At 34.1% G+C, this 25,701-nt stretch overlaps 1 protein-coding gene across 3 annotated transcripts in view; it reads right to left on the reverse strand.

Annotated features, from left to right (window-relative positions):
• The window catches only part of LOC140448094 (probable G-protein coupled receptor CG31760), a 412,547-nt gene that overhangs the window by 165,786 nt on the left and 221,060 nt on the right, over positions 1–25,701 (reverse strand). The gene's annotated exons all lie outside the window — the stretch shown is intronic.

Below are 25,701 nucleotides of genomic sequence, written 5' to 3' on the forward strand. Positions count from 1 at the left end.
TGTAGACCACTATTTTAATGGGAATGAGCCACAATTTTAGGTTAAAATAAGTTTATTGACGTTTCAATATCCACTTCGGAAATCGTTCTCGATTTCCGAAGTGGAAATTGAAACGTCAATAAACTTATTTTAACCGTTAATTGTGGCTTATTCCCATTAAAATTATAATTACTTTAAAATGCCACAAGAAAATAGCTTCAGAACAATATTGTAGACCACTATATAGACCAAAACTTTGTAAATGCCTGAAATTCTCTTGTCGACCAGGTCCTCCCCAAATTCTCGGTATTCTTGAATAAGAGTAGAGACAAAATCTAACTTCATCTGTAAATAACATAGAACTCCATTCTTGTAATCCCAAATACACATGTTGTTATGCCCAGCTTAACCTAAGTTCACGATTTCCATGATCTAATATGGAAACCCCCAATTGACGTCTGGCTTGCAGGACAGTTTCTTGTAATCTATTCCTCAAAATTTGGACCCTTACAGTAATGTTGACGGCATTTTCTAAGGCATCATAGAGCTTAAATGCAGTTATATGGTGATTTTGACAAGCTAATCCTATGTCGAGGAGCAGTTGCACGTTGACGACCGCCATGTCTTCCAGCGACATTACCAAATTGTTCATATCGACGTCACAATCGCGAAAGCAGACTCCTAGACACGTCAAAATGATGTGCAACATCAGTCAGTGTGTGACTGACCAACCTCAATTATATTTACAGCACTTACCATTTGAATATTTGTTACACGCCGGCGCGTCATAACTGTCGTTGTGTTCAATAAACTTGATTTAGTGAAATTTTAAAGTAAATACAGACTATCTGAAAAATTTGAAGCACTTTTTCTTTACAATTTGAAAAAATTATTCGCACGAATTTGAGATGCTGTCACTTTTGCCTTAATAAAACAGTGCAATTAAGAGATTAATTTTAATGACATACCTTAATTTGTAGAGAACAAGTTTTCAAATCAGCTGGTATGTATTAAGAAAAAAGTTTTTAAGTTTTGAGTGAAAAAAGTGGAATAATAGTGGTGTTACTTACACATTTTTGATGTGTGTTTTTATTTTAATTAGAAGGTACTTCAGAACGATACCAGTTTATTGGGATTTTAGTTGGAGTATTTCTAGGGAATTTATTTTTAGTAATAAAAATTCTATTGTTTAATGGTAAATATTTTAGTAGATCTGTTAGTAATTATTTGTCGATTAAACAAGCATTAAACAAAATTAAACAATTATCAAGGACTATCAGTAGGCTTTATACCATTAATAAAATTGACCGAATATGATCTTATAACCATTCCTGCATGTAAATATCCATAATTCAACAATAAACCTGAATTAATTACTAATTTTCCAACCAAATTAATTGTGCTGATGTCTAAATTACTTTATACCTGATATACCTGATGGCTCCTGCTCGATGTAAAAGTATTTTTCTAAAATTAAAGTTCTAACAATAAAACACTAAAAGCTTTTGTTTTCAAAACTTCTACAAAATTTATTATAATTTATTATCACTGTAGTGGTTTCGATATAGTGACTTTCTCAAGTGATCTATTTTTGGTATGCGTTTACACATTTTATAGTCCTCAAGTGAATAAGTTGTGGATGGAAGAACCTTTTGTCTAAAGTTGGCAATTCAGAATTATATCTGTATTTTTTGGTTTGTTAATTTCCATAGATTCTATTAAAGAAAGTTTAAGGCCTTTATTTTGAATGTAAAGAGTTTGAAATTGGTCATTAAAAGAATTATTATGGTCTAGTGCCTACGTAGAATCTGTTTTTCAATTATTAAGAGTCCTTTTATGTTCTGTTATTCGTTTGTTAAAAGTTCTACCAGTTTGACCAATGTAAGTTTTTTGGCAGTCGCCACATTTAACCCTTTCACTGCTCTTAACGAGTATACTCGCTTATAGGCTGACTGCTCTTGACGAGTAAACTCGCGTAAATCATAAGAACTGGTTCAATATGCAGTAGAGCTTTGTTATTCGATATATGACGTCACCTGCTCATAGACAAGTCGAATCTTGCGTTCCGTCTCTGTCCGCGCACACCGACAGTATATACACTCAAACTGCCCTAGACGAGTTAACTCGCATTAAGTTCTATACAAAATATTTGCTTGGTTGCAATTTGAACTCGAATCAGTATTGTTTTACCCGTCGCGAAAATGAGTCGGAAATATCTTACTGATGCATATCTCGCGCGTATGCTAGAAGAAAGTGATTTTGAAGATGATTTTATGAACGATTATGAGAGTGACGGTGGATGACCAAAAAGCCATGAAGAAGATGCAGAAGATAAACTAAATATATATTTACCAAGCTTTTTGTACTGCACATTGATCTCAAAACGTGTGTTGTAGATTTTTGTATTTCTGTTGATTTTATATAAGCATTTCTTTCATTTTAGCATCAACGCTCGTTGGAAAAATCACAAAATGTTGCTGAAAACGAGGCTGAAGATGATGCAGAAAATGAAACTGGCGATGAATTGAACAACACAAAAACAGAAACAAAGCTGCCGCATTTGTTTGGAAAGATGAAACGTTTTTACCGTTCATACACCTTTTTGATAATACTAATTCTGGATGTAAAATTGATAGTTTATCAGATACGCCACATACTGTAGATTTTTTTGAAAGCTTTTTCATGCCCCAAATAAAGAAGAAAATTACAGATGAGACAAACTGATACTATGAACAGGAAAGTAGACAACAGGTTGATGCGAATTCACGTCTACAACGATGGAAATCACTTAATATAAATAAAATGTACTGCTTCTTAGCAATCAATCTGTTGATGCCCCAGACGAAAAAATCGAATGTCAATGATTATTGGACTAGTAAACCTTTTATGAATACTCGAATTTTTGGGAGCCTCATGACAAGAGATCGCTTTCTACTAATTTTGCGGATGATGCATTTTGTTGATAATGATGAAGAGCCTGTCAAAAGAGATACTTTATGTAAAATAAGGATTATAGTCGATCATTTAAAATCCAAATTTAGAGAAAATTTTATTCCGTTTCAAAATCTTTGCATAGATGAAAGTCTGTTATTATATAAAGGTAGACTTTTTTCAAACAGTACATTCCTTCAAAAAGACATCGGTTTGGAGTTTTTTTCCTCCTTTGTGACTTTGAAAGCAGCTATGTTCTCGACTTCATCATATACACGGGAGCCACATCTGATATTGAAGAATATGAAATTGAAAAATTAGAAAAATCTGGTGACATTGTTATGTCACTTTTGAAGCCTTACTTGAACAAGGGGCATAGCCTATTTGTAGATAACTGGTACTCAAGTCCTATGTTATTCTCACACCTTCACGATCTAAAACGAATACCTGTGGAACAGTACAGTCAAACAGGAAATTTATGCCAAAAATTGACTCAAAACTTAAACGTGGTGAAGTTGTGCCAGATCTACAGATAAACTTCTCATGCTGAAATGGCAAGATAAGCGTGAAGTTTGCATGCTCACTAGCTGTTACACTGCGCAACTAAAAAATAAGAAATGTGTAGATTATCTTACAGAAGACATTATCAAAAAACCACATTGTATCATTGAATATAATAATAATATGGGATCAGTCGACAAATGCGACATGCTACTTTCATCGATAGAAAGTGTCAGAAAAACCATTAAATGGTACAAGAAGGTGTTTTTCCATTTGTTGGATCTGGTTTTATTAAACTCTTATCTTATCAGCTTTATAAAGCTAAAACTGGCGAAAATATTCCAGTAGCCAAATTACAACTCAGATTAGTAGAAGAAATTATAGCTAAATATCATGTTCCACCTTCCCGCATGGTTTGGAGGCAGAAGATGTGGAGCTGAATGTGACTTAAGGCTCACAGAGAGACATTTTCGTAATGTAGTTCCACCGACAACCTATAAAAAAAAATCCGACTAAGAGGTGCGTTGTATGTGACAAAAATAAAAAACGCGCAGAGTCAAGATATATGTGCTCCGTCTGTCATGTAGCACTTTGTGTTGTGCCTTGTTTTGGTATTTACCACACAAAAAAAGACTTTTGATTTAAATGCTTTACAAAAATTGACATAATCTTTATAGCTCTGTAAGAATGATAAGTGGTTTCTTATTTCTTTTCGAATTTTGTTCTATACTATCAATAAAAACTGTCTGTCACTTTGTTAACTCTTATTTCATAATCAGATATCCGAAAAAATCTGAACTAGAAATTGAAAATAAAACTGTTCTGCTGGTGTATTGGTCCTGTACGGTGCGCTGCTCCAGACGAGTAAAATCGCCGGAGTGTCAACGAGTCAACTGCTTATAACGAGTATACTCGCATTCGTGGATTTAACGCGTATGGGAAAGGCATCAATTTTTAAGGTTCTCGCAGTGAAAGGGTTAAGTTTATATACACCAACTTGTGTTTTATAATTTTATTAATTAATGTTGTTAATTGTTCTGTCATTGCTGCTCCACAATATTTCAGTAATTCGATTGGTATCCTGTCTTTACCTGCTACTTTTCTTTTCTTCAGGTTTTCAATTGCGTTTTTGTTCTATTAGTTCATTTACATCCGTTCTTTGACCTCTTATGAAGCGCCATATTTCCTTTTCCAGACCGTAAAAATCATGTTCCACTTTTTTTTAAAGCGTTCTTAGTGATTATTTTTTATTTTTCTTATAAGTACATTTTCGTTTCGTTTCGTTTCTAATTGTTTTGTAATTATGGTATGCCTCTTGTGTTTTAGTTGACGTATTTGATTAATGTATTTCAGGTAAGCTTTTTTCTTTTCTTTACATTTTTCCTTCGCTTATGTAAAAATATGGAGTTCTTCGCCTTAGGAACGATTTATTTTTATTTATATTTCTTTCATCAAGAACTTCCTTGGCCGAGACTAAGATATTAGACTTAATTTTTGGCCAGCTTTCTTTGACTCCATTACATTTTGTGATATATGTGTTTCTGCTTTTTTCGTATATGGACGATATAGTAAATTAAGACACTTTCAAACAGCTGCAAAAGCCAAATTCAGTGGCAAAGACTTGCATGTATGGCGATAAATGTTGCCATGCTCTACTAGTCCTGCCTCCTTTGCATTCGGTAATAAGAGGAGAGGCAAGATTGGGAGTGTACAGACTAAAACAAGCAGTGATACTTCTCAGTGAATGATGGAATATCACAACGACTGTGACCAAAAATATCTGTAATGCAGAACCGGATCACACGACAAAAAGATACAATTTTAAGAATTCATACAGGGTATCTATTCCAGACACATATGTATAGAGGAACTGTCGTCGTAGCAAGAGGAGACCTATGAAATTAACCACTCTGCTGTACGCTCTGCTTAGGGGCTTCGTGAATTCGATGTGCGAAACACCCTAGGCACTTATCCCTTATTTTAGTTGGGATGTTGAATTGTTTCTTTTTAAAGGATAAAATAAAACTCAATCGTAAGAGACGCCCCGCTAGTCGGCTCCCTAGAGTTTAGGGCTCTAGGAAAGACCGAGGTAGACTGTCCTTTGGTTTGGAAATCAAATATTATTTATACATAATATTTTACAAGATTCCAAACCAAAAGACCAATAAAAAAAATGGGAAAAGGAAGGAAGGCGGGGCGATGCGCGCCAAGAGTGCTCATTGGTCACTCTGACCGAGCATTTGGCAACAGAACAAGGAGTACCACAGGGTAACAGTAACATCTACTTTAAAATGTATCTACAGTAACATGTCTGAATCGTCAATATGAATAAGTTATAAAAAAATTAAATTATTAGAAGAATTTTATTACCAAGTAATAAAAACAAAATTTATTTAATTTGTATTTTGAGAACGATTTCTGTACTGGAATTCGTAACGTCAAAACATTAACTATTAAACTATGTCAAACTATTGCTTATTTCCAGTAAAAATAATAAAATTTAAACGTTAGTATACATGTGTTCTCAATCTGATGAAAACAAAATATAGCAAGATTTCATAGTTGAACTTCTACCGTAGACATGTTTTAAGATAACTTGAACTACTTTTCTAACCCGCCGGCGTACTTAGAATTCCGTTGACATGTTAAGTACTTTACGAACAATCTTTCGAATCTCGTTATGAAAATAAAGTTCATCAGGTTTTAGTATTCATTATATGTATGGGTAATTTTCACAGCCTTATCCTTGCTAACGTCAAACTTTTAACAAAACTAATATTTGCATCGAATTTGCGACATCAGGATAGTATAAAATGTTGTAAGCTTTAGAAATTGATAAACTTGAAAGTTATTATGCTACTTATTTTCATCGTGATGACGTATTACTGCTGCTCTGGTTACAGTTGACCGATATCTCTAATTCTTCATAAAACTTTAAATTTTTCCTCAATTGTTACACGGGCTTGAATTTTTGATTTTACATTACATATACAGGGTGAGTTTTTTGTGCGACATCGGTCGATAGTTCCATTGTGGTACAAGATATCCAAAAAACTTATTAAAAAAATCTAAGCAATGATATTTTCCATACTTGGAAAATATGTGCAATTCTCATCATCATCATCAATTAGCCTATATTTGTCCACTGCTGAACGTAGGCCTCCCGTCAAATTTTCCACCTATTTCTGTCTTGTGCTTCTTGCATCCAGTTTGTGGTAATGCTTGATATCATCCGCCCATTTAGTCAGTGATCGTCCTCTGCTTCGATATGCCTCTTGCCTTGGTCGCCATTCCAGAATCTTTCTGGTCCATCTATCATCCGTTAACCTGGCAACATGTCCGGCCCAAGCCCATTTAATATTGATCTTTCCATAGCGCGTTGTGTAACTCTTATTTTATCTATTGTTCTTTTTGTCAGAGTCAGTGTTTCTGCACCATATGTAAGAACCGGTAAAACGCACTGGTTAAAAACCTTTCTTTTTAAACAAACTGGGATAACAGACTTGAAAATGTTATTCAATCTACCAAAGGCAGCCCATGTGAGACCTATCCTTCTTTGTATTTCAGTTGTCTGATTATATCGGCCTAAGCGAATCATGCCCTAGATATTTATAAGCTATTACTTGATCGATGCTATGGCTCTCAATCAGAATTTTACCGCTGACTACAACGTTGGTAATAAATTTTGTCTTTGAGGTGTTAATTTTAAGACCAATTGTTTTTGACACTTTATAGAGCGTGTGCAACATTTTTGTAGCTTTGTCAACTCTATCAGACATTAAAACGATGTCATCGGCAAATCTTAGGTGGTTCAGATCTTCTCCATTTATATTATTTCCCATGTTATCCTCTCGTTCCATTTGCTTGAACATATATTCAAGAACAGCTGTAAACAACTTAGGGGAGATAGTGTCACCCTGTCTAATTCCACGTTCTATTCGAAACTTATTGGTATCTTCATGAAGGCGGACACAAGCTGTATCAGTTTCGTAAATACTTTTAATCAATGCGATATATCGGTAGTCAATGCGGCAGTCAGCCAATGCTCGAAGCATTTTATGACTTTTCATAATCTACGAATATAAGAAATATAGGTTTGTTATACTTTGTACACTTTTCTATTAGCGTTTTTATGACTTGTAGATGATCATTTGTTCCGTATCTGGAGCGGAACCCAGCCTGTTCACAAGGTTGGTAACTATCCAGTTTGTTCACAAGCCGTTTTGTTATTATCTTCATGAATAGTTTGTATGTATGGGAGCAAACTAATAGGTCTGTAGTTCTTTAGGTCTGAAATGTCACCTTTTTTGTGCATTATGATTATTATTGCATTATGTCACTGGGAGGGGGTTACGCCTCTTGTCAAACAAGTATTGAACATCTTTTTCAACACATTTACTAACGTTCCTCCTTCTTCTTTGATTTGTTCAATGACTATCCCATCTTCTCCAGGTGATTTATTGTTTTTCATCTCCGAGAGAGATGATTTGAATTCCTCTGTTGTGATATCTGGGATGTCGTCTGAGCCTACATTTTGAACTTTTGGTATTTGATTTTGATCAGGATCTGGAAGTTCTTCTAGCTTATACAATTCTGAGTAAAAATCTTAAGCAATTTTTAAAATATCTTCTTTATTTGTTGTAGTTTCTCCTTTTTTATTTACAAGTTTACAAATATTTTTCAATGCTTCAGTCATTTGTCGGCGCAGAACTTTTAAACTTTTATTTTTATCAATGGCTTGAGTTATGTAATCAGTGTTGTAATTTCTGATATCTTTTCGAATGGATTTTGTGATATCTTTGTTTAACTGTCTAAGTGTTATAAAATTATCTGTGTATTTGTCTTTCAATTTTCTTCTTTTGTTTATAAGATCTTTAGGAGCTTGAGTGAGTTTATCCATCTTGTTTTTTCCTTTTTCCTTATATTTTCTATGAGCGTTTCGAATTGCACTATTTATTCGCATGTTTGTCACCTCTATATCTAATGCATTTTCATTTAGATGTTCTACTTCTTTCAGTTCTGAAGTTATGAGATTCTGATAAGCTACTCTATGTTCTATCTATTTCCATTTATTAGAATGCCTCTCTGTTATCATTGCTGTCCTCTCTCATTATTGCTCATTATTTTTGCTCTAACCAACCGATGGTCACTCCCAACAGTGATTTTATTAATTACTGTAACATCTTGGACGATATTTTTTCTATTTGTAATGATGAAATCAATTTCGTTTTTTGTTATGCCATCTGGACTAGCCCACGTCCACTTACGTTGTTGGTTCTTTTTGAAAAATGTGTTCATCACATAGAGCTGATGATGCAACAAAAAATGTAGTATCACACCTCCTCTATCATTTCGCTCACCGTATTAAAATGAGCCCATAGCCACTTCTGCGTTATCTTCTTTGAATCCAAGTTTAGCGTTAAAATCGACCATTAAGATTAGGTGGTGGGTTTTATCTTTTTCTATAGCTCTATTTTTATCTTCATAAAAGTTTTCGATTTCTTCATCGCTATGGCTCGTCGTGGGTGCATATACTTGGATAATTTTAATAGAGCGTCTCTCGTTCAGTTTTAATATGAGGTACACAACTCTTGAGCTTACACTCTCTATTTTTATAATTTTATCTAGGTGTTGTGCACGAGAAAGCCTACACCGCCAACTGCCTTATCGTTTTCTCCAATGGAATGTAGCAGATGTCCTGATTTTAAAACTAATTGGTTTTCTCCTTTTCTTCGTATTTCGGAAAGTCCCAATACACCCCATTGTATGCAGTTAAGTTCTTCCTGTAATTCAATGAGCTTATCTTCAGTTGCAAGCGTTCTTACGTTATAAGTGGCAATATGCAATGTTCGTTGTCCATGGTAGCCGTGTCTATCCCGGTGATTCTTTGCACCTTCTGCCCTTGGTCCAATCTGGTGGCTACCGTCACCAGGGACCGTTGGGCCGCCGGGGACTAAGGGCCTTTTTCTAGTTTGTGGCATGTCATTAACGGGGAAAATTAGCCATTTCACTACCACGCTAGCCAGTGCGGGTTGGTAGCGGGATATATCGGGATGTGGTAAGGATTGGAAAATGGGTAGGAAGATAGGTTAGGGACCTGGCCTCTCCTAAAGGCTTGGACATAGGAGAAAGTCAGTAGCTAGCGTACGGCAGGGACGCCACTCCCTGTAGCAGCCTGTCCTCTACCGGGATCGTAGAGGAGTGCTACCCGCTACCGCTTGTGTGCAATTCTACAGGGTGATTAATAACTACGTGGTATAGCAGACATACAATTTTGTATTCCTCTTATATTTATTGTTCTCATAGTTTTGGGGTTTGTATTACTATACAGACTATTTAACAAGTTATGACCATTTTTATTTTGAAATCCCTATTAAATCAACATCATGTATATAAAAAAGTAATGCATAATCAATTATTTATTTTATATAATAAGGTAAACAATATAGTGTAGTTTTTAAATTAAGTTTAATTTAAATCATTGACTAAAATTTGTATACAGGGTAAACTACAAATCAAAATTACGATTTCTCAATTTTTTTAAATGGATCACCCTATATTTTATTTTTTAGAATTATTGTATTTATAATACTCTTTCATTTTTATATAGCCTTTCCCTATACTTAAACCTCTTCAAATTTCGGGAATACATTCAATTTGTATAAGTAGAAATAAGTATTGAGTATTGAGTGATAATATAACAAAATTATTTTTATTTAATTAACAACTAACAAAAAATATAAAGCATAATAATATGTAATAAATGTATTAATAATTGTGATATTAAGGAAATAAGTTTTAAGAAAAAAGTATATGTTCAAAATGTTCACTTCAACGTCTATACAAGTTTGTAACCGATATTCAAATGACCGAGCCACATTTCTTATCATTTGTAAGTCAATTTTATTAAAAGCTTCTGTTATTCTATTTTTCATATCATCTGGCGTTGTTGGAGGCTTCTGGTATACAAGGTCTTTTATATAGCCCCACATGAAAAAACCAATTTTGGAGAATTCCGGTGATCGCGATGGCCAAAGAGTTGGTCCTCCTCTGCCTATCCACCTCTCAGGAAAGATATTATTTAGATGATTGTGAATAGGAACACTGTGAATAACTTCACCGTCGTGTAAAAACCACGTTTGTTGTCGAATATTAAGTGGTATATTTTGCATTATTATTGGCAAATGATTATTTAGAAAATCCAGATCATACAGAACAGGGTTTATACTTACAAAAACAATTTGTAGGTTTTTTTAGATGTTGTAAAAACTCTACGATAACTTAACATTTAAACTTACTAGCTAAACGAGAAAAAAGAAACAAAAAAACACAAGAAAATCTGTAAAAGAGCACTATTCTTCATTTAATTTTGACCGATGGCTTCATTTGAATGTTGGTTTAAGCTCTTTCAGCTTTCAAAGGTCAAACCACACTAATATTTTCGATTGTTTTCTATCGGTTGTAGGATGTCATAATTTCACATGTGGCAATATATATATATATATATATATATATATATATATATATATATATATATATATATATATATATATATATATATATATATATATATATATATATATTTGTATATCAGACAAAACGTATGTTTTCCAGTGATATTTGTAATATTATTACATCAACGAGTTTTCTGGGAATTACTTAAGCACATTTTGCTAAGCTACATGTGAAGTTTTATTTAAGTTTTAACAGTTGAAATATCGAAAAGGTTTGGTGTAATAAAACAAAAAGAATTTCAGTATAATAATAAAGAAAAAAGTTGAAGAACATTTATATAAATTAAACGAAAAAGAAAAAAAAAATAACAATTTAATCGTTGCTTAATTGTTAATAATACTTCGAAAAAATACCAACAATGCACAAATCAATTTACTTTTCTTTCTTATTTTTCATATGTTGTTTGTGTTCCCAACGAAGTTTTTAATTGTCGTTGTTTACTTTCATTTTAAATTAAAAGATTTCATCTTTTTGTTGGAGCGCCAATCAATAACAGACTACGTCCGGTATTTTCTCATTTTCTAAGAGCCAATAATATTGTATTGGATTCATTTCATTCAAACCAATTTTACTTACAGATCCTTTCATTTCGATGACACATTTGAAATTTAAATTAATGTCTTGGAACAGATGCTTACTATAACAATATAAATTTAAATAATTTGAAACAATAAAATATTCAAGGAATAAAACGATTTTGATAAACATATAGGTTTTAAAAAATGGAGTAATATTAATTGTAATACTAAAAATAATAATGGCAAAACTCTATTGTATATGGATGATTTAAAACTATTGGCTTCCACTTGAAGCCACCTCAGAATAAAGCAAGCGCGGAAGATTAACCATAAGCAAGAGAAAACTGAGATAACTACTGAGTTTATACGAAGGGTAAAACAGCTTAACAGCACACCTTAACAGAAAAATTTGGCATTTCTCATCATTTGGAGTTTTTAAGTGGACAAAAACGGATATAGAAAATTTTCAGCGAAAAGTACGAACACACCTCACAAAGGCACAAAACACCATCCTCAAAGTGCAATAGAGAGAATGACACTACCGGGGTATTTAGGAGGTCGAGGTTTTATTGATGTAAGTGAGCAATTAGAAAAACAGATTACTAATTTAAGAATTTATTTTCATATGCAGGCTGAGACATCTACTCTACATCGCGCGATTTGTGCAGTAGATGATACAACACCGATCAAGCTGAGTGAACCATAAATGCGCATAAACCGTCTTACTAAGCACGAAAAAATGCGCACCTGGATGGGTAAACGGTAAACCTCTGCACGGACAAGGCCATTTCGACAATATAGCGTCGAACTATTGGCTGACATCAGGAAAGATGTTCCCTCAAACAGAAGGTTCATTACTCGTCATTCAGAATCAGGATATACCAACCAAAAAATACCTGAAATATATCGTCAAAGACCATCAGGTCCAAAATGACTAATGAAGATATGGATGTGAAGCTCAAGATATCAATACGTTTGTGGGAGTATACTTGAGAATGACAACTACAAGCTAAACTGGGACCGCACTGTGCTCACAAAGCAAACAGTGGCACATAATAGACCAGATCTAATACTAGTTAATAAACTAAAGTGGCGAATTGATGTGGCGATACCCAACAACAATAATCTTCGTGTTAAACAGAACGAATAGGGACTAGAATCTTCAAAAGACATTTCAGTCCAGGACGCCGTCTGACTGACCTTAGTGCAGGGCATTCGTTCTTCGTACTCTCTGCTTTCGTGTTACTTTAAAATGCCCTCTCGTCGCCGAGTCTACACCGATGGCCTACCTGCTAAACCAGACCCTCCTCTGTCATCCAGCGATCCGGAAGCGAAATAGCCGCTGTAAGGCCGGCATCACTATCTTCATTCATTTTCCATTCATCCACATCCACACTCCCTTCATTAGCATGCAGGCTCCCTGTCTCGTTCCAGGTAGCGCGTAGAAGACCCTTATCGCTCCTAGTACGGCATCACTCCCAGACGGGCATTTTCCCCTTCCCCGCAGTCTGATTCACACATTCTAACTCATATAGTCTGACCCACTTTTCTAACTTCCAGATTCTTTCACTCTTATTTTTGCCGTTGGTCCAGCTGTCTTTCTTCCTCTTCTTTTTTATTGATCACTGTACAAATATAGTTGTGTACGCTAGTCCAACCTGCTTTATTTTCAATCATTCTTTGAATCATGTCTCTCACTATAACAAAATTCACACCGGTCTCTCTTTCCATTCTGTTCCTTTATACTAAGCATTTGTTAAATAGTTGAACCAACATCTCATGTAATATTTTTGGCCCATACTTTACCAATTCAATTGGGTCCAGGTCCTGCTGCTTTTTCGTTTTTTGCTCTTTTGAGGGCATCGCTTAACTCTCCGGTTGTTATCTCAATTATTTGTGAGGTATCACAAATATAGAGGTCCATACTCCTCAAAAATAACTGTCGTTTGCCTTGCCGGTTTAGTGTCACTAAAACAATCTTATTTCCCTGGTCTAATAGTTATTATTAGTCTAATGTATAAAACAAATATAGATGAGCAAACAAAAGTAAAACGTTAAAAATTTATCAATCACGTGCTTCAAAATTGTTCACTATTACTGAGATTTATATATTTTTTATATATTCTAATCAACAATTTTCGGTTTACACTGACATTAATTGTAAAAATTTTAATTCTGTACAGCTACTTATCGATCGATATTTCCTCAACAAAGCTTTGTGATGAATTTATAACATCCACAATATGAGAATACTTTTAGTCTAATTAAGGAGATTTCTAAATAATTTGATAATAAATAAAACATTTTTCATTTTCCAAGAGAATTGCGAGTCTAATTTGTAAACGAATACTTAAAGTTATTTGAAGCATGAAATAATGAACTGACAAACTTTCCAAAAAGCCTAAATTAGTCAATGTGATAAATATATTTTCATCAAATATTTATGGCATGCAATTTCTTTTATTGCTTAGTGAGTGTTCATATCGTAGTATTTTTAGATGGCGATTAAAGATTTTCGAGGCTATTTTAAGTACATTTAACATAAATTTCTTTTTTAAACTTAAAAGAAAGTGACCAGCTATTTAGTCTGGTCACTTTGTTTCCAAATTTTAAACCATAATTGTCTTAACATTCATTTTAGATTCTCAACCTACCTACTGGCGTACTTACAGGCGAAAAGTAACGGATCTCATTGACTTCTGTATCATAAAAGGTATCGCTTCTAATTACTTAAATATACAACCATCAGCTGATTTGTCTTCTGATCACTCTTCCTTTTTCAAGTATGAATACAGAGGTATGGACATCAACAGACCGCCAACTTGTACCTGCCACTTAAATCCACAAAGGATGTGGACGATACTATGCAACACCTAACTACGTCAATCCAAAAACTGCTACTCCATAAGCTCCTATAAAGAAAAACCAGGCTCGTATCCGGACTATTTAAACAATATGATTCGAGAAAAAAGAAAACTAAAAAAATTGGCAAAGTAATCGAGCCTCAATAGGCAAAACAAGTCTAAATACAACTACACAACAAGTCAAAGAAGCACTAACAAAATATACATATACTGGTATTAAACATTTTTTGAAAAAACTTTCTATAAGTGAAAATAAATACTACTCATTAAAAGTAGCAAGGAAACTGAAATCCCAACAACAAACTAAGACTACTATAAAAAATATGATGGTAGCTGAGTTCGTAGTGATCAAGTCAAATTTAAAGAACAATGTCTGTATCAGAATAATCTTATGTCTGTATTCCAACCTCATCAAAAAGAAGCTCATACTGATGACGAAAAACCCATTTTAAACATACTGGATGAGTCCACCACTGCGCCGATCTTCTCCAGGTTCTCACGTCTAGCAAATTTTGCGCGTCCGCTGCCAGTTCATCCTCCCACCTTTTCCGTGGCCTTCCTTTTGGTATTGCGCCCTGCATTTTACTATGTAGGGCTCTTTTTGGCAATCTTTCAGTCTCCACTCTTACTACATGACCGGCCCATCGAAGTCTCTGAAGTTCATTCTCACTACATAACCAGCCTATCGAAGTCTCTGAAGTTAATACAATTGTAGCGTATTTAAATTGTGGCAGGTCGCAATGCGTCGGGTAGCATAACCAACTGTCAGCAAATAGTTCTTATCACATTTCTCGTAAGATTAAAAAACGGTATGTTTTTGATATAATATAACCGGGTCAGTTTACATTATAATGCGTGAATGTGTCATGTTTAAAACTATACAATGTGCGTTATACTGATCCACTTTCAATAACAACGAAAGTAAACATCTAAATTCAAACTAAGTTATAAGTTACTATTGAATTTAATGATTTTGTGTCCCTGATGCTGCAAGTGTAACATTGACACACTGGAAGTACTGGTACTTCCAGTGTGAAATACCAGTACCAGTACCTGGGAAATACATGGAAATAGACGAACTCATGTACTGGCCAGAGCATTGGCTATAAAATACTTTGATCCAGAGCCGGCCGTGGGAGTGCCAAAAAGCATGGTTCTCGACCAAAAAAAGCTTGGATCCAAAGGCAACAATTGCAGGCGGCAAACACTTTTTGTAGACCACCACAAGGGAACCCAAAAACAAATGGTACCCATCCGCTAGACCTTTACTACCTGGTAAAGGGTTCCAAAATGTTTACAAAACTAAAATTCTAGTATTTTAAAAGATACCAACAAACGTACATTTGTACGCCAAGGGACAAATAATAGAACAGGTAACTTCCATAAAATATTTGGGTGTAAATATCAACAGCCAGTGTAACCTGTAAGAAATCCTGTCAACAATCGAACAAGCGAGGAAGACACTCATAAACATGAAAACATTTTTTACAAGATCAGACCTAAGTCTAGAGCTCAGAATTCGAAGGATCGGAAGTTATGTTTTCTCTGTTTTGCTCTATGACTGTGAAAGTTGGACAATGTACTCTAAAATAGGAAAAAAAATAGATGCCTTTGAAATGTATATATACAGACGGATCCTGAGAATTCCATGGGTATAAAAAGAATTAACCAGCATAATTAAAGAGAGAAAAATACAATACTTTGGTCATGTGTTGAGAGGTGAAAGATATGAAATACTCCAAATCGTATTAAAAGATACAGTGCAGGGCACAAGGTCAGTTGGAAGACGCCAGAATTCGTGGCTTAACGACCTGAGGAGATGTTTTGACCGCTCATCCACATAAATCTTTCGTGCAGCAGTTTCCAAAGCTACAATTGCCATTTAGATCGCCAACCTTGAAATGGAGATGGAGCAATAAAACGAAAGGGTTCCGTAATACTGAAATAGGTATTGCGAAGAATTATAAGATGTACAATAAGCCTACTGGCTGCAGTAAGATCGGTTTACTAAAGACGACTTTCACGAAAAAAGGAGCATTTGCTGACAACCCGTATGAAATAATAATAAACATATGTGGGTTATTCTGATATGTATAATTTATACGATAAACAAGGTTTAAATTTAAAGGATATAAATTATAGTAATTTCTGGAGAAGATTGTCCTTAAAAATATAGAGTTGTTTAAAAATAAAAGGAATTAGCAGTAGCGAATACTAACATAGAATTATATATCCAACCAAAGGAAACAATATATTTTAATTATAATAAATGTTTCTGAGAAAAAAAAAACTAAAGTACTAGACTCATTTTGGGAGAAATGATCCATCCAAATATTATACTATTCTGCTTTAGATTATCAAACAATAAAATATGTTTGTATTTATCATCCGAAAATACCGTAGAAAATCCTCAGCACCCACACTTAGATCGACAGCATTAGAACTGGTATACCCCGTAGCGGAATACTGTGCACCAGTATGGATAAACAGTCCACCTACTCACCGTGTTGATGTCCAACTCAACCAAGCCATGCGAACTATATCGGGCACAATCAAGGCCACGCCCACTTACTGGTTACCAGCTTTGAGTCATATAGCTCCACCACCCATCCGCCGGGAACATGCCCTTGTCAGAGAATTTACAAAAATCAATACTGATCCTGAGCTCCGCTCCCATGTCGGAACTTCCGCCAGAGACATAAATAGGCTCCGTTCAAGACACCCGCCTCTAAAAACAGCAAAAAGGCTAGTAGATCAAAACTTTAATGTAACTGAACGGTGGAGAGAACAATGAAAGAATAACGCTGTACCAGCTAACTGGAACATCCCATGTATTACAAGCAAACCTGAGGGCTTCAACCAACCGAGACGAATTTGAACCACACTCAATAGAATAAGGACGAACTGTGGCATATGTTCCGACTCACTTTTTAGATGGGGAAAAATACAATCACCAAATTGCGACTGCGGCGCCGAAAGGCAAACAGTAAAACACATGGTAGAGGAATGCCCGATTAGATCCTATAACGGCAACCCTTCGGATTTCCTGGCTGCTACAAAAGAGTCAATCGAATATATTTATAATCTAGATGTTTGTTTGTAGAATAATATTTTTGTATTTACTGCTGTTTGTAATTTATATAATTTATATATATATATATATATATATATATATATATATATATATATATATATATATATATTATATATATATATTATATATATATATATATATATATATATATGTGTATATCTATATGAACCTGTGATGTAACCATACGCTAAATAATAAACCGTAGAAAAAAATGCTCCTCCAGTAAGTTGTCGTTTCATCGTTTTTGTGGTCTTCCTACTGATCGTCTTCCTATTGGGAACCGTCTCTTGCCGTCTTTACTACTCTATTTGTTGTTATTCGGCTGATATGATCGTTCCGTTCTACTTTTATATTTCTTACCCAGTTCTTAATGTTCTTCGCCTTGCATCTACGTTGTTTATCTGTACTTCTAACTCTGTCCTACAGTATTTTACCATCAATTTTTCCAAGTGTTTTCATCCCTGTTGTTTCTAATATGTTTTTTTATCCTCTCTGTGTTAGATCGGGTTTCTGCTGCATATGTCTTATTGGTCTGATGACTGTTTTGTAAATTCTGCCTTTCATTTCTTTCCCAATACTTTATTTGTCCATATTGTTTTGTCCAGGCAGCCTGCGGCTCTGTTTACTCTATACACTTGATCTTCCACTTCAGTTTCGAGCTTTCCGTAGCTAGATAATGTGATGCCTAGATATTTAAACTTGATCACTTGTTCTATTATCTGACCTTCCATCTTCAATTTACATCTTAGTAAATTTATTGTTGTAACCATACATTTTGTATTTTTTAGGGAAATTAACATGTTAAATTTTCTGGCTGTTATATTAAATTGGTGCAGCATACGTTGTAAATCGTCTTCACTTTAGGAGAGTAGAATTGCGTCGTCTGCATAGCATATACAGAAAGTGACTGCTCACAAACAAGATATTAAATCAATTTAATTAATAAAATGAAGTTTAATAAATTAATACAGTGAAATATATTTAAATAACTAGTACAATAATCTACCTATGCTACAAATCATTCTTTCAAAACAAAATCCAGATTTTGTCTGTTTACAAGAGACTCATTTTAAACAAAATCAAAATATAAACTTAAGAAACTATCTGTATCATAACCAAATAAGACTCAAAAATTTATCTAATAGAATATATTATTAAACCAATTTTAAAACCAAACAATCCAAAAAGCAATCAAAATTTATACAGACCAATATCTTCGGGTAATCTTTACCAAGAAGGTAATCTTCATTTGAATCTCATCACATATTGGAATTGGAGGTAATGAAGAAGCAGAAAAGTGTGCGTGTGAAGCCGTCAACTCATCCTCTATGATCGTGAAATATGTGATAACCGTTGATGTTTCAAGTGTTACCAGATCACATATCCTAAGTGAGTGGCAAAACTGGTGGCAATTTTTAGTGTCCAATCGTCAGAATATTAAATCGAACATTACACTTAACTTTTTCCCCACCAAAACAAGAGATCACGTGATAAGAACCGGTCTTAGATTAGATCATACCAGTGCCACACATAAGTTTTTATTAACAAAAGAACCCGAACAGAAATGTGAGCAGTGTAACGTCAAATTCTCGGTGAAACATATTACACACAACGCAAAAGTCTAAGGATATTTTAATAATTTGACAATACACATTACAGAAATTTCATGACCATATAAATATGCTTGTACTCTAATTGTTGATACAGACACTCACTTCTTTTAAAAAAAATTGTAAAACTGATAGCAATACGTGCTTTAGAATGTTTTTTATAAGGGACAAAAAAATCGACATTTTTATGTTTTGTTTATTTTTAATTTTAGTCACTTTATACCATTTTTGCTTAATAGGTGAGTTAAAGATATTGTCTTTTTACCATGCAACGACATTTAACGTTGGACGAGATGAATAGAGCCGTGAGCTTCCTTCAAGCTGGTATGCGACAAATTCAAGTTGCTGACCAGCTGGGTGTCTCCCAAAGCGTCGTAAGTCGATTGTGGCGTCGGTTTAGAGACACTGGGAGTCCAGCCGAGCAACATTCAGGACGTGGTCGCTCTACAACCGTCGCTCAAGACCGACATTTAATTTTAAATGCCAGAAGCCAGCCAACAATCACAGCACCCGAGCTGGTTAATGAATTACAGCTTGCACATAATGTAACAATTAGCAGCAGTGAGAAATCGTCTCCATGAAGCCAATCTTCGTAGTCGGCGACCACTGAGATGTCCACCTCTATCTAGAGGCAATCGCGCTGCAAGATTAACCTGGTGTCAAAAGTTTCAGAATTGGACCGATAATGACTGGGTCACAGTTTTGTTTAGTGACGAGTTTTGATATGGATTTCATCCAGATTCTCGTCGGACAAGAGTTTGGAGACGACCCGGAAATAGAGAATGATTACGACATCTTCAAGAAGTGTATGCATACAGAGGTGGTACATTAATGGTATGGGGCGGAATCATGATTGACGGAAGAACTGACCTCATTTTCCCGCGTGGTTTTCTCACAAGTGAGCAATATTTGGACACTATTCTTGAACCTGTTGTATGCCCGTTTGCTGCTGCTGATAGAGAAAACTTTTTACTTTATGCATGATAGCGCTCGACCGCATGTTGCACATACTATAACAAACTGGTTGGATAACGAGAGTATTGATGTACTGCCATGGCCAGCTAAATCACCGGACTTGAATCCCATTGAGCATGTATGGGACATGCTCCAACGAAGAATTACTCCACATATGAGCAATATCTACAATGAGTTTCAATTAAAAGAGCTTCTGAGAGAACAATGGACACAACTACCTCAAGCAGATATTAACAATGTGATTCGGAGCATAAACAGTAGATGTAGAGTTGTGATAAACCAACGTGGTGGCCATACTTTATTTTAAGTTTATATTTCGTATTTTTGACATTTTATGGTGGTATGTGAAACATGGGTGATTTGCAATATATTTTTTTTTGCTCCAATTTTCTGTTTTTTTTGCAATTTATGGTTTTTGACATATTAAGCAACAATTTAAACTACAAATTTTGTATTACTTTTTTTTAGTTGATAACAGATACACAAAATACGTCTATTTATAAAAATATCCCTAGAATTTTGCGTTGTGTGTAATATAGACTGTAAATAAAAAGAAAAGAAATTAAGTATTATATTTTCTACAAACCCTGTATGTCCAATATTATTTATGTATTATTCGGCGATATTATGAATGTACGGGATATCATAAAATATATAATTAACTAATGTAATGAAAACCATAATAAGTTTATTTTTGTATCCAATTAATTACAACATACTCGATTGATGGTGAGTTTCGTAGATTGATAGACATTGGAACGGTTCTGTATTTGTACGTATATCTCTCCCTGGTGTCATTTATTGGAGAAGTTTTTCTTTTATTGAGAAAAGGTCCTTTAGTGTGACTGGCTGATACGTTTGAAGTCTCTAGAGAAACATAGAAAATACCCCTTGAAAAGACTTTGGGTTATTTCGCTAATATTGTACTAGCACGCAACGTTCTTTGGATATTTCAATTTCAAAAGAGAAATGTTGCGGAAAAAGACTTTTTGACAAATCCGAAACTATCTTATACAGCATAATAGAAAAAAATTAGGTATCTTTAAGAAGGGAACAGAAGAATAATCTTGGAGGGACCTTATGGACAAAACATTTAGTACAAATAGTTATATACGTATTATTATTATTATTGTTAATATAATTATGAACTCATATTATTCTATCCATTTATATATACATATATATATATATATATATATATATATATATATTTATATATATATATATATATATATTTATATATATATATATGTATATATATATATATATATATATATATATATATATATATATATATATATATATATATATACATAGGGTTAAGGGGTTAAGGGAGGAGAGATGGACCACCTTTCAGAAAACTGAAAAAACTGAAGCCTGTTTCTTTATTAAATAAACAACAGAATAGAAAAAAATGTATAACATAACTTAACATTGGTATTTGTTTTGGTATAAGTAAAAACTAGAAATTATAATTCCTAAACCTAAAAAAAATATAATGCACTGGCACGTCATCGGTCTATCTCTCCTTAACTGTGGAAGTGAGGTGGGCCACTAGGAGTAGGAGAGATGTACCAAGCTAAACATTTTTCGTTTTAATAGCAAGAGACTTTCCGCATTTGTTACAGAGATTAGCGAAGCCAGTACAAGTTTCATGTAACCAGCGCTTACAAAAATACATTGTAACCAGTCTTTTTTTTTACATGTTTGGCGATAGTCCTCGTTGCACCCAACACACTCATTTTTAATATCACTAGTGCCGTTTAGAGTAACATCTTCAGATAGTGACGATTCGCTTGGCTTTCTCTTACGTTTTTGTTTTTTTATAGATTTTAAGCTTTTTTTAATCACGGCATCCTTCTTCATTTTAATAAAGTCTTGAGCAGTAATCTCTTCAGTTATTTTTTTACGAACTCTCTTTACTGCTGCTGCCAATACAGACACGGGCGTTACCTCATCAAGAGCATTTCCGGGAGTTATATCTTCATCGGTAATTAATGACTTGTTTGGGCTACCGCGCAAGGATATTTTACAACTGATTCCAGAGGAACCTGGTTGAGGAGATTTTGATCTAACTGGAAATTGTTTCTGTTTCTGATGGGGTGTGTGTCAAAAATGCATATTCTGGGATTATTAATGGATTAAAAGGATAAATTCCCGTGGATTTAAATGCAGAAGCCGCATTTTGTACAGTTGCTGAGTTTCCTCATGCTCGACCTAAGAGTTTACCAAACAGAAGGCGTTTTAGAACCCTGTTTGTGTTATTCTGTACCATAAAACGGCATTCAGCATAAAAGTTGCTTTTACGTGACTTAAAAAAGCACGATCCAGAAGCAGTAGGTAATGTGTTGTGTAATGTGGCAAACAAAATAAAATTATTTTGTTTTATTCTGCAGATTATAGTAGATCCATGTTGGTCGTATGGGATGTGTGGCCATCTAATATTAATAAGGTTTTACCTGGAGGATTTTTCTGCAAAAAGTGTGTTTATAATCATTCTAAGAAAATGTCACTGTTAACGTATGCTGATTTTTCCTTCAAATTTATTATTTTTGGCACAACGAGTTATGAAAAGGAGCAAAGTCGTCTACTTCAATTGCTTGAAGAAGTAGAAACTGACACAGAACAACATTTAGACGACATTGAATCAGAGGATGAAGTAGATAACACAGCAGCAACAGTTTCACAGATTGCTACTTTTATAGGAAAAGATGGAGCAGTCTGGAAAAAACACTGCCCGGTGCAAACGGTAAGAACTCGCCAATTTAATAAAGTTTTTTAATTTCCGGGTGTAAAATTATATGGCAAGATTGCCAAATCCATAATTGATTGTTGGAATTTGTTTTTTTTCGAAGATATTTTAAACATTATTGTTGAAAGTACGAACAAATATATAGATCAAATGAAAGAGATGGATAACAGAGCCCGTTCTGTTAAAAATGATGAATGTTCTGATGTAATTGAAATATGAGCTTCTTAGGATTGCTCTATTTAGCTGGGTGTTTGAAAAGTAATTGGCTAAGCGCAGAAGAGTTGTGGGAGCGAAATGGCAGCGGGGTTGAAATGTTTTGGTTAACCATGCCGCAGCAACTTTTTTTATTTTTGTTAAGACAAGATCTTAGATTTGATGATTTAGAAACTCGAGACGAAAGAAAATTGTCTAATAAGCTAGCGCCTATAAAACAACTGTTGACAAGTTTTATAAAAAATTGCAAAAATGCCTATACAATTAGCGAGTATTGATAAAAAACTTGAGGCATTTCGGGGAAAATGCGGTTTTAAACAGTATATTCCTTCCAAACCAACAAATATGAGTTAAAAATCTTTACCTTAGTTGATGCAAAAACTAGATATACATTAAATCTAGAACCATATGTTGGTTTACAACCAGAGGGACCCTTTCATTTAAAAAATGATCCAGTTAGTATTGTCGAGAGATTAATTGGTCCAATATCGGGTACTGAAAGAAACCTTACGTGTGACAATTGGTTTACTAGCTTTGAGCTTATTACAAAACTTCGTCGTGATCACAATCTACCATACGTCAGTACAGTCAAAAAAAAAAGACAATTACCGTTGGAGTTTATAAACACCAAACATCAACCTGTTTATTCAAGTATGTTTGGATTCCAAGAAAATACTACAATAGTATCCTATGTACCTAAGAAGGGGAAAAATGTCATAGTGGCCTCAAGTATGCACAATAATGATCAAATAGACCAATTAATAGATGATCAACAGAAGAGAGATTGTAACGTTTTCTAACTCAACTAAAGGTGGGGTCGACACCGTTGACGAACTTTGTGCCACGTATAATGTAGCTTATGAACACATGGTTTCGATTACCACCCCGTAGACTGTATACTTGGAGGTTACCACAGGATAATGAACAAAATTGCATTAGAAATCAGATCGATTTTATTCTAACCAATCTAAGATTTAGAAATTTCATTGTAAGCGTTAAGACTTTTCCTCGAGCAGATGTCCCGTCAGAGCACAACCTTGTCTCAAAAATGAAACTGAGAGTAAAAAAGTTAATAAAATCCAAAAGTTCTAAGGTGAATACTCAGTTACTCAAGATAAATGAAATCCGTGCTGGGGCTTCAACTTGTAATAATCAAGAAATGAAGAAATTAACATCAGAAATGAAAACCACTGAGAATGTGAACATTATGTGGAGCAAAATCAAGGATTCTGTTATAAAAACACAAAAAGAAACTCTACAAAAGAAAACAGAAAACCGAAAATCTTGGATGACTCACGAAATACTGGAAATCATGGAACAAAGAAGAAAATATAGAAACAAAAACCCAAATAAGTACAGAGAAAAACATAAATTAATAAAGAACAAAATAAAAGAGGCTAAGGAAAAGTGGATGAGGGAAACATGCATCGAAGTGGAAGAATTGTAGAAAAATCATGATCATTATAATTTACATAAAGAAACTAAAAAAAATATCTGGAAAATCACGAACAAATACACCTAACCGATTAATTGACAAAAACAATAAGAAAATTAACAAGTATGGACTAAATATATTGAAGGTCTTTTTATGGACACAAGAATGGAACCAACTCAAATTGATAACGAGGAAGCTCCAATAATATTAAAATCTGAAGTCGAACATGCTATAAACAACTCAAAATCTGGCAGAGCCCCTGGCCTTGACTTATAGACGAAGACAATTTAATTGCAATAACTATAATCTTTAATAACATATACAAATCTGGTGAGATACCTACAGAATGGCTGCTATCGACCTTTGTTTCGCTACCAAAAACCAAGAACCTCAAACACTGTTATCACTATAGTCGGTTCGCTATATTTACGCGGGTTTCAGATTAAAAATTTTATTGTAAGTACCCAGTTTTAATTACCTGCTCTTTGGGGAAATATCAACTGGTCAAATGAAATGAAAAATAATCCATAACTTTTTTTAATTAAATAATAATGGAAAATCTTTTATATAATTGACAGTATAATAAGGAGAATTACTTCATTATTGGAGTCTTATGTGGCTAATATAAACCTAATAATAATTTTATATTACACTTCACACAGAAAATATGGTCTATGTATATTTGTTCCATGGAGAGAATTTCTAATGAAAAATAAAAAAATTTAACTTGCCAACAAAAATGAAAATCAGTCATTATCATCAAAAATATCATAATCGTCATCATCATCACTGTCATCACCATTAATTGTTATTATGATTGGACTTATTTCGTTTATTTTATTTTCACGAGTCCACCAATCTTCTATTAGTTTCTCGCACTTGAATATACAGTTGCACCACACTTCTGGAGTTACAATTGAAAGTGCCTTTAGCCAAGTTTCCCGAACTGCGTCGTCGCTATAACCGTTAGGCCCAATATGGTTGTCATAATATTGTTTTGCTATTCCCCATATATATTTGATGGGATTAAACTGGCAATGATACGGTGGCAGACGTAAAACTTGATGACCGTAACTTTCAATAATCTGATCCACAACAAAGGTTATTGGTTTTGCGTGGATATTTGCCAAGTGTAATAATTCTGATTTTAAAATATGTTGTGTAAATGGTATATGTTCCTTTGTCAACCATTCTTTAATTTTATTAACAGTCCAAGAATTCGTTGGACTTTTGTTTAATACTTCAGAATGGTAAGGTGCATTGTCTAAAATAATTACGCTGGGCTCACTTAAACCTGGGAGAAGTTTTTCATGT

Source organism: Diabrotica undecimpunctata, chromosome 8, assembly GCF_040954645.1.
Source record: "Diabrotica undecimpunctata isolate CICGRU chromosome 8, icDiaUnde3, whole genome shotgun sequence".
In the NCBI taxonomy this organism is placed as follows: domain Eukaryota; kingdom Metazoa; phylum Arthropoda; class Insecta; order Coleoptera; family Chrysomelidae; genus Diabrotica; species Diabrotica undecimpunctata.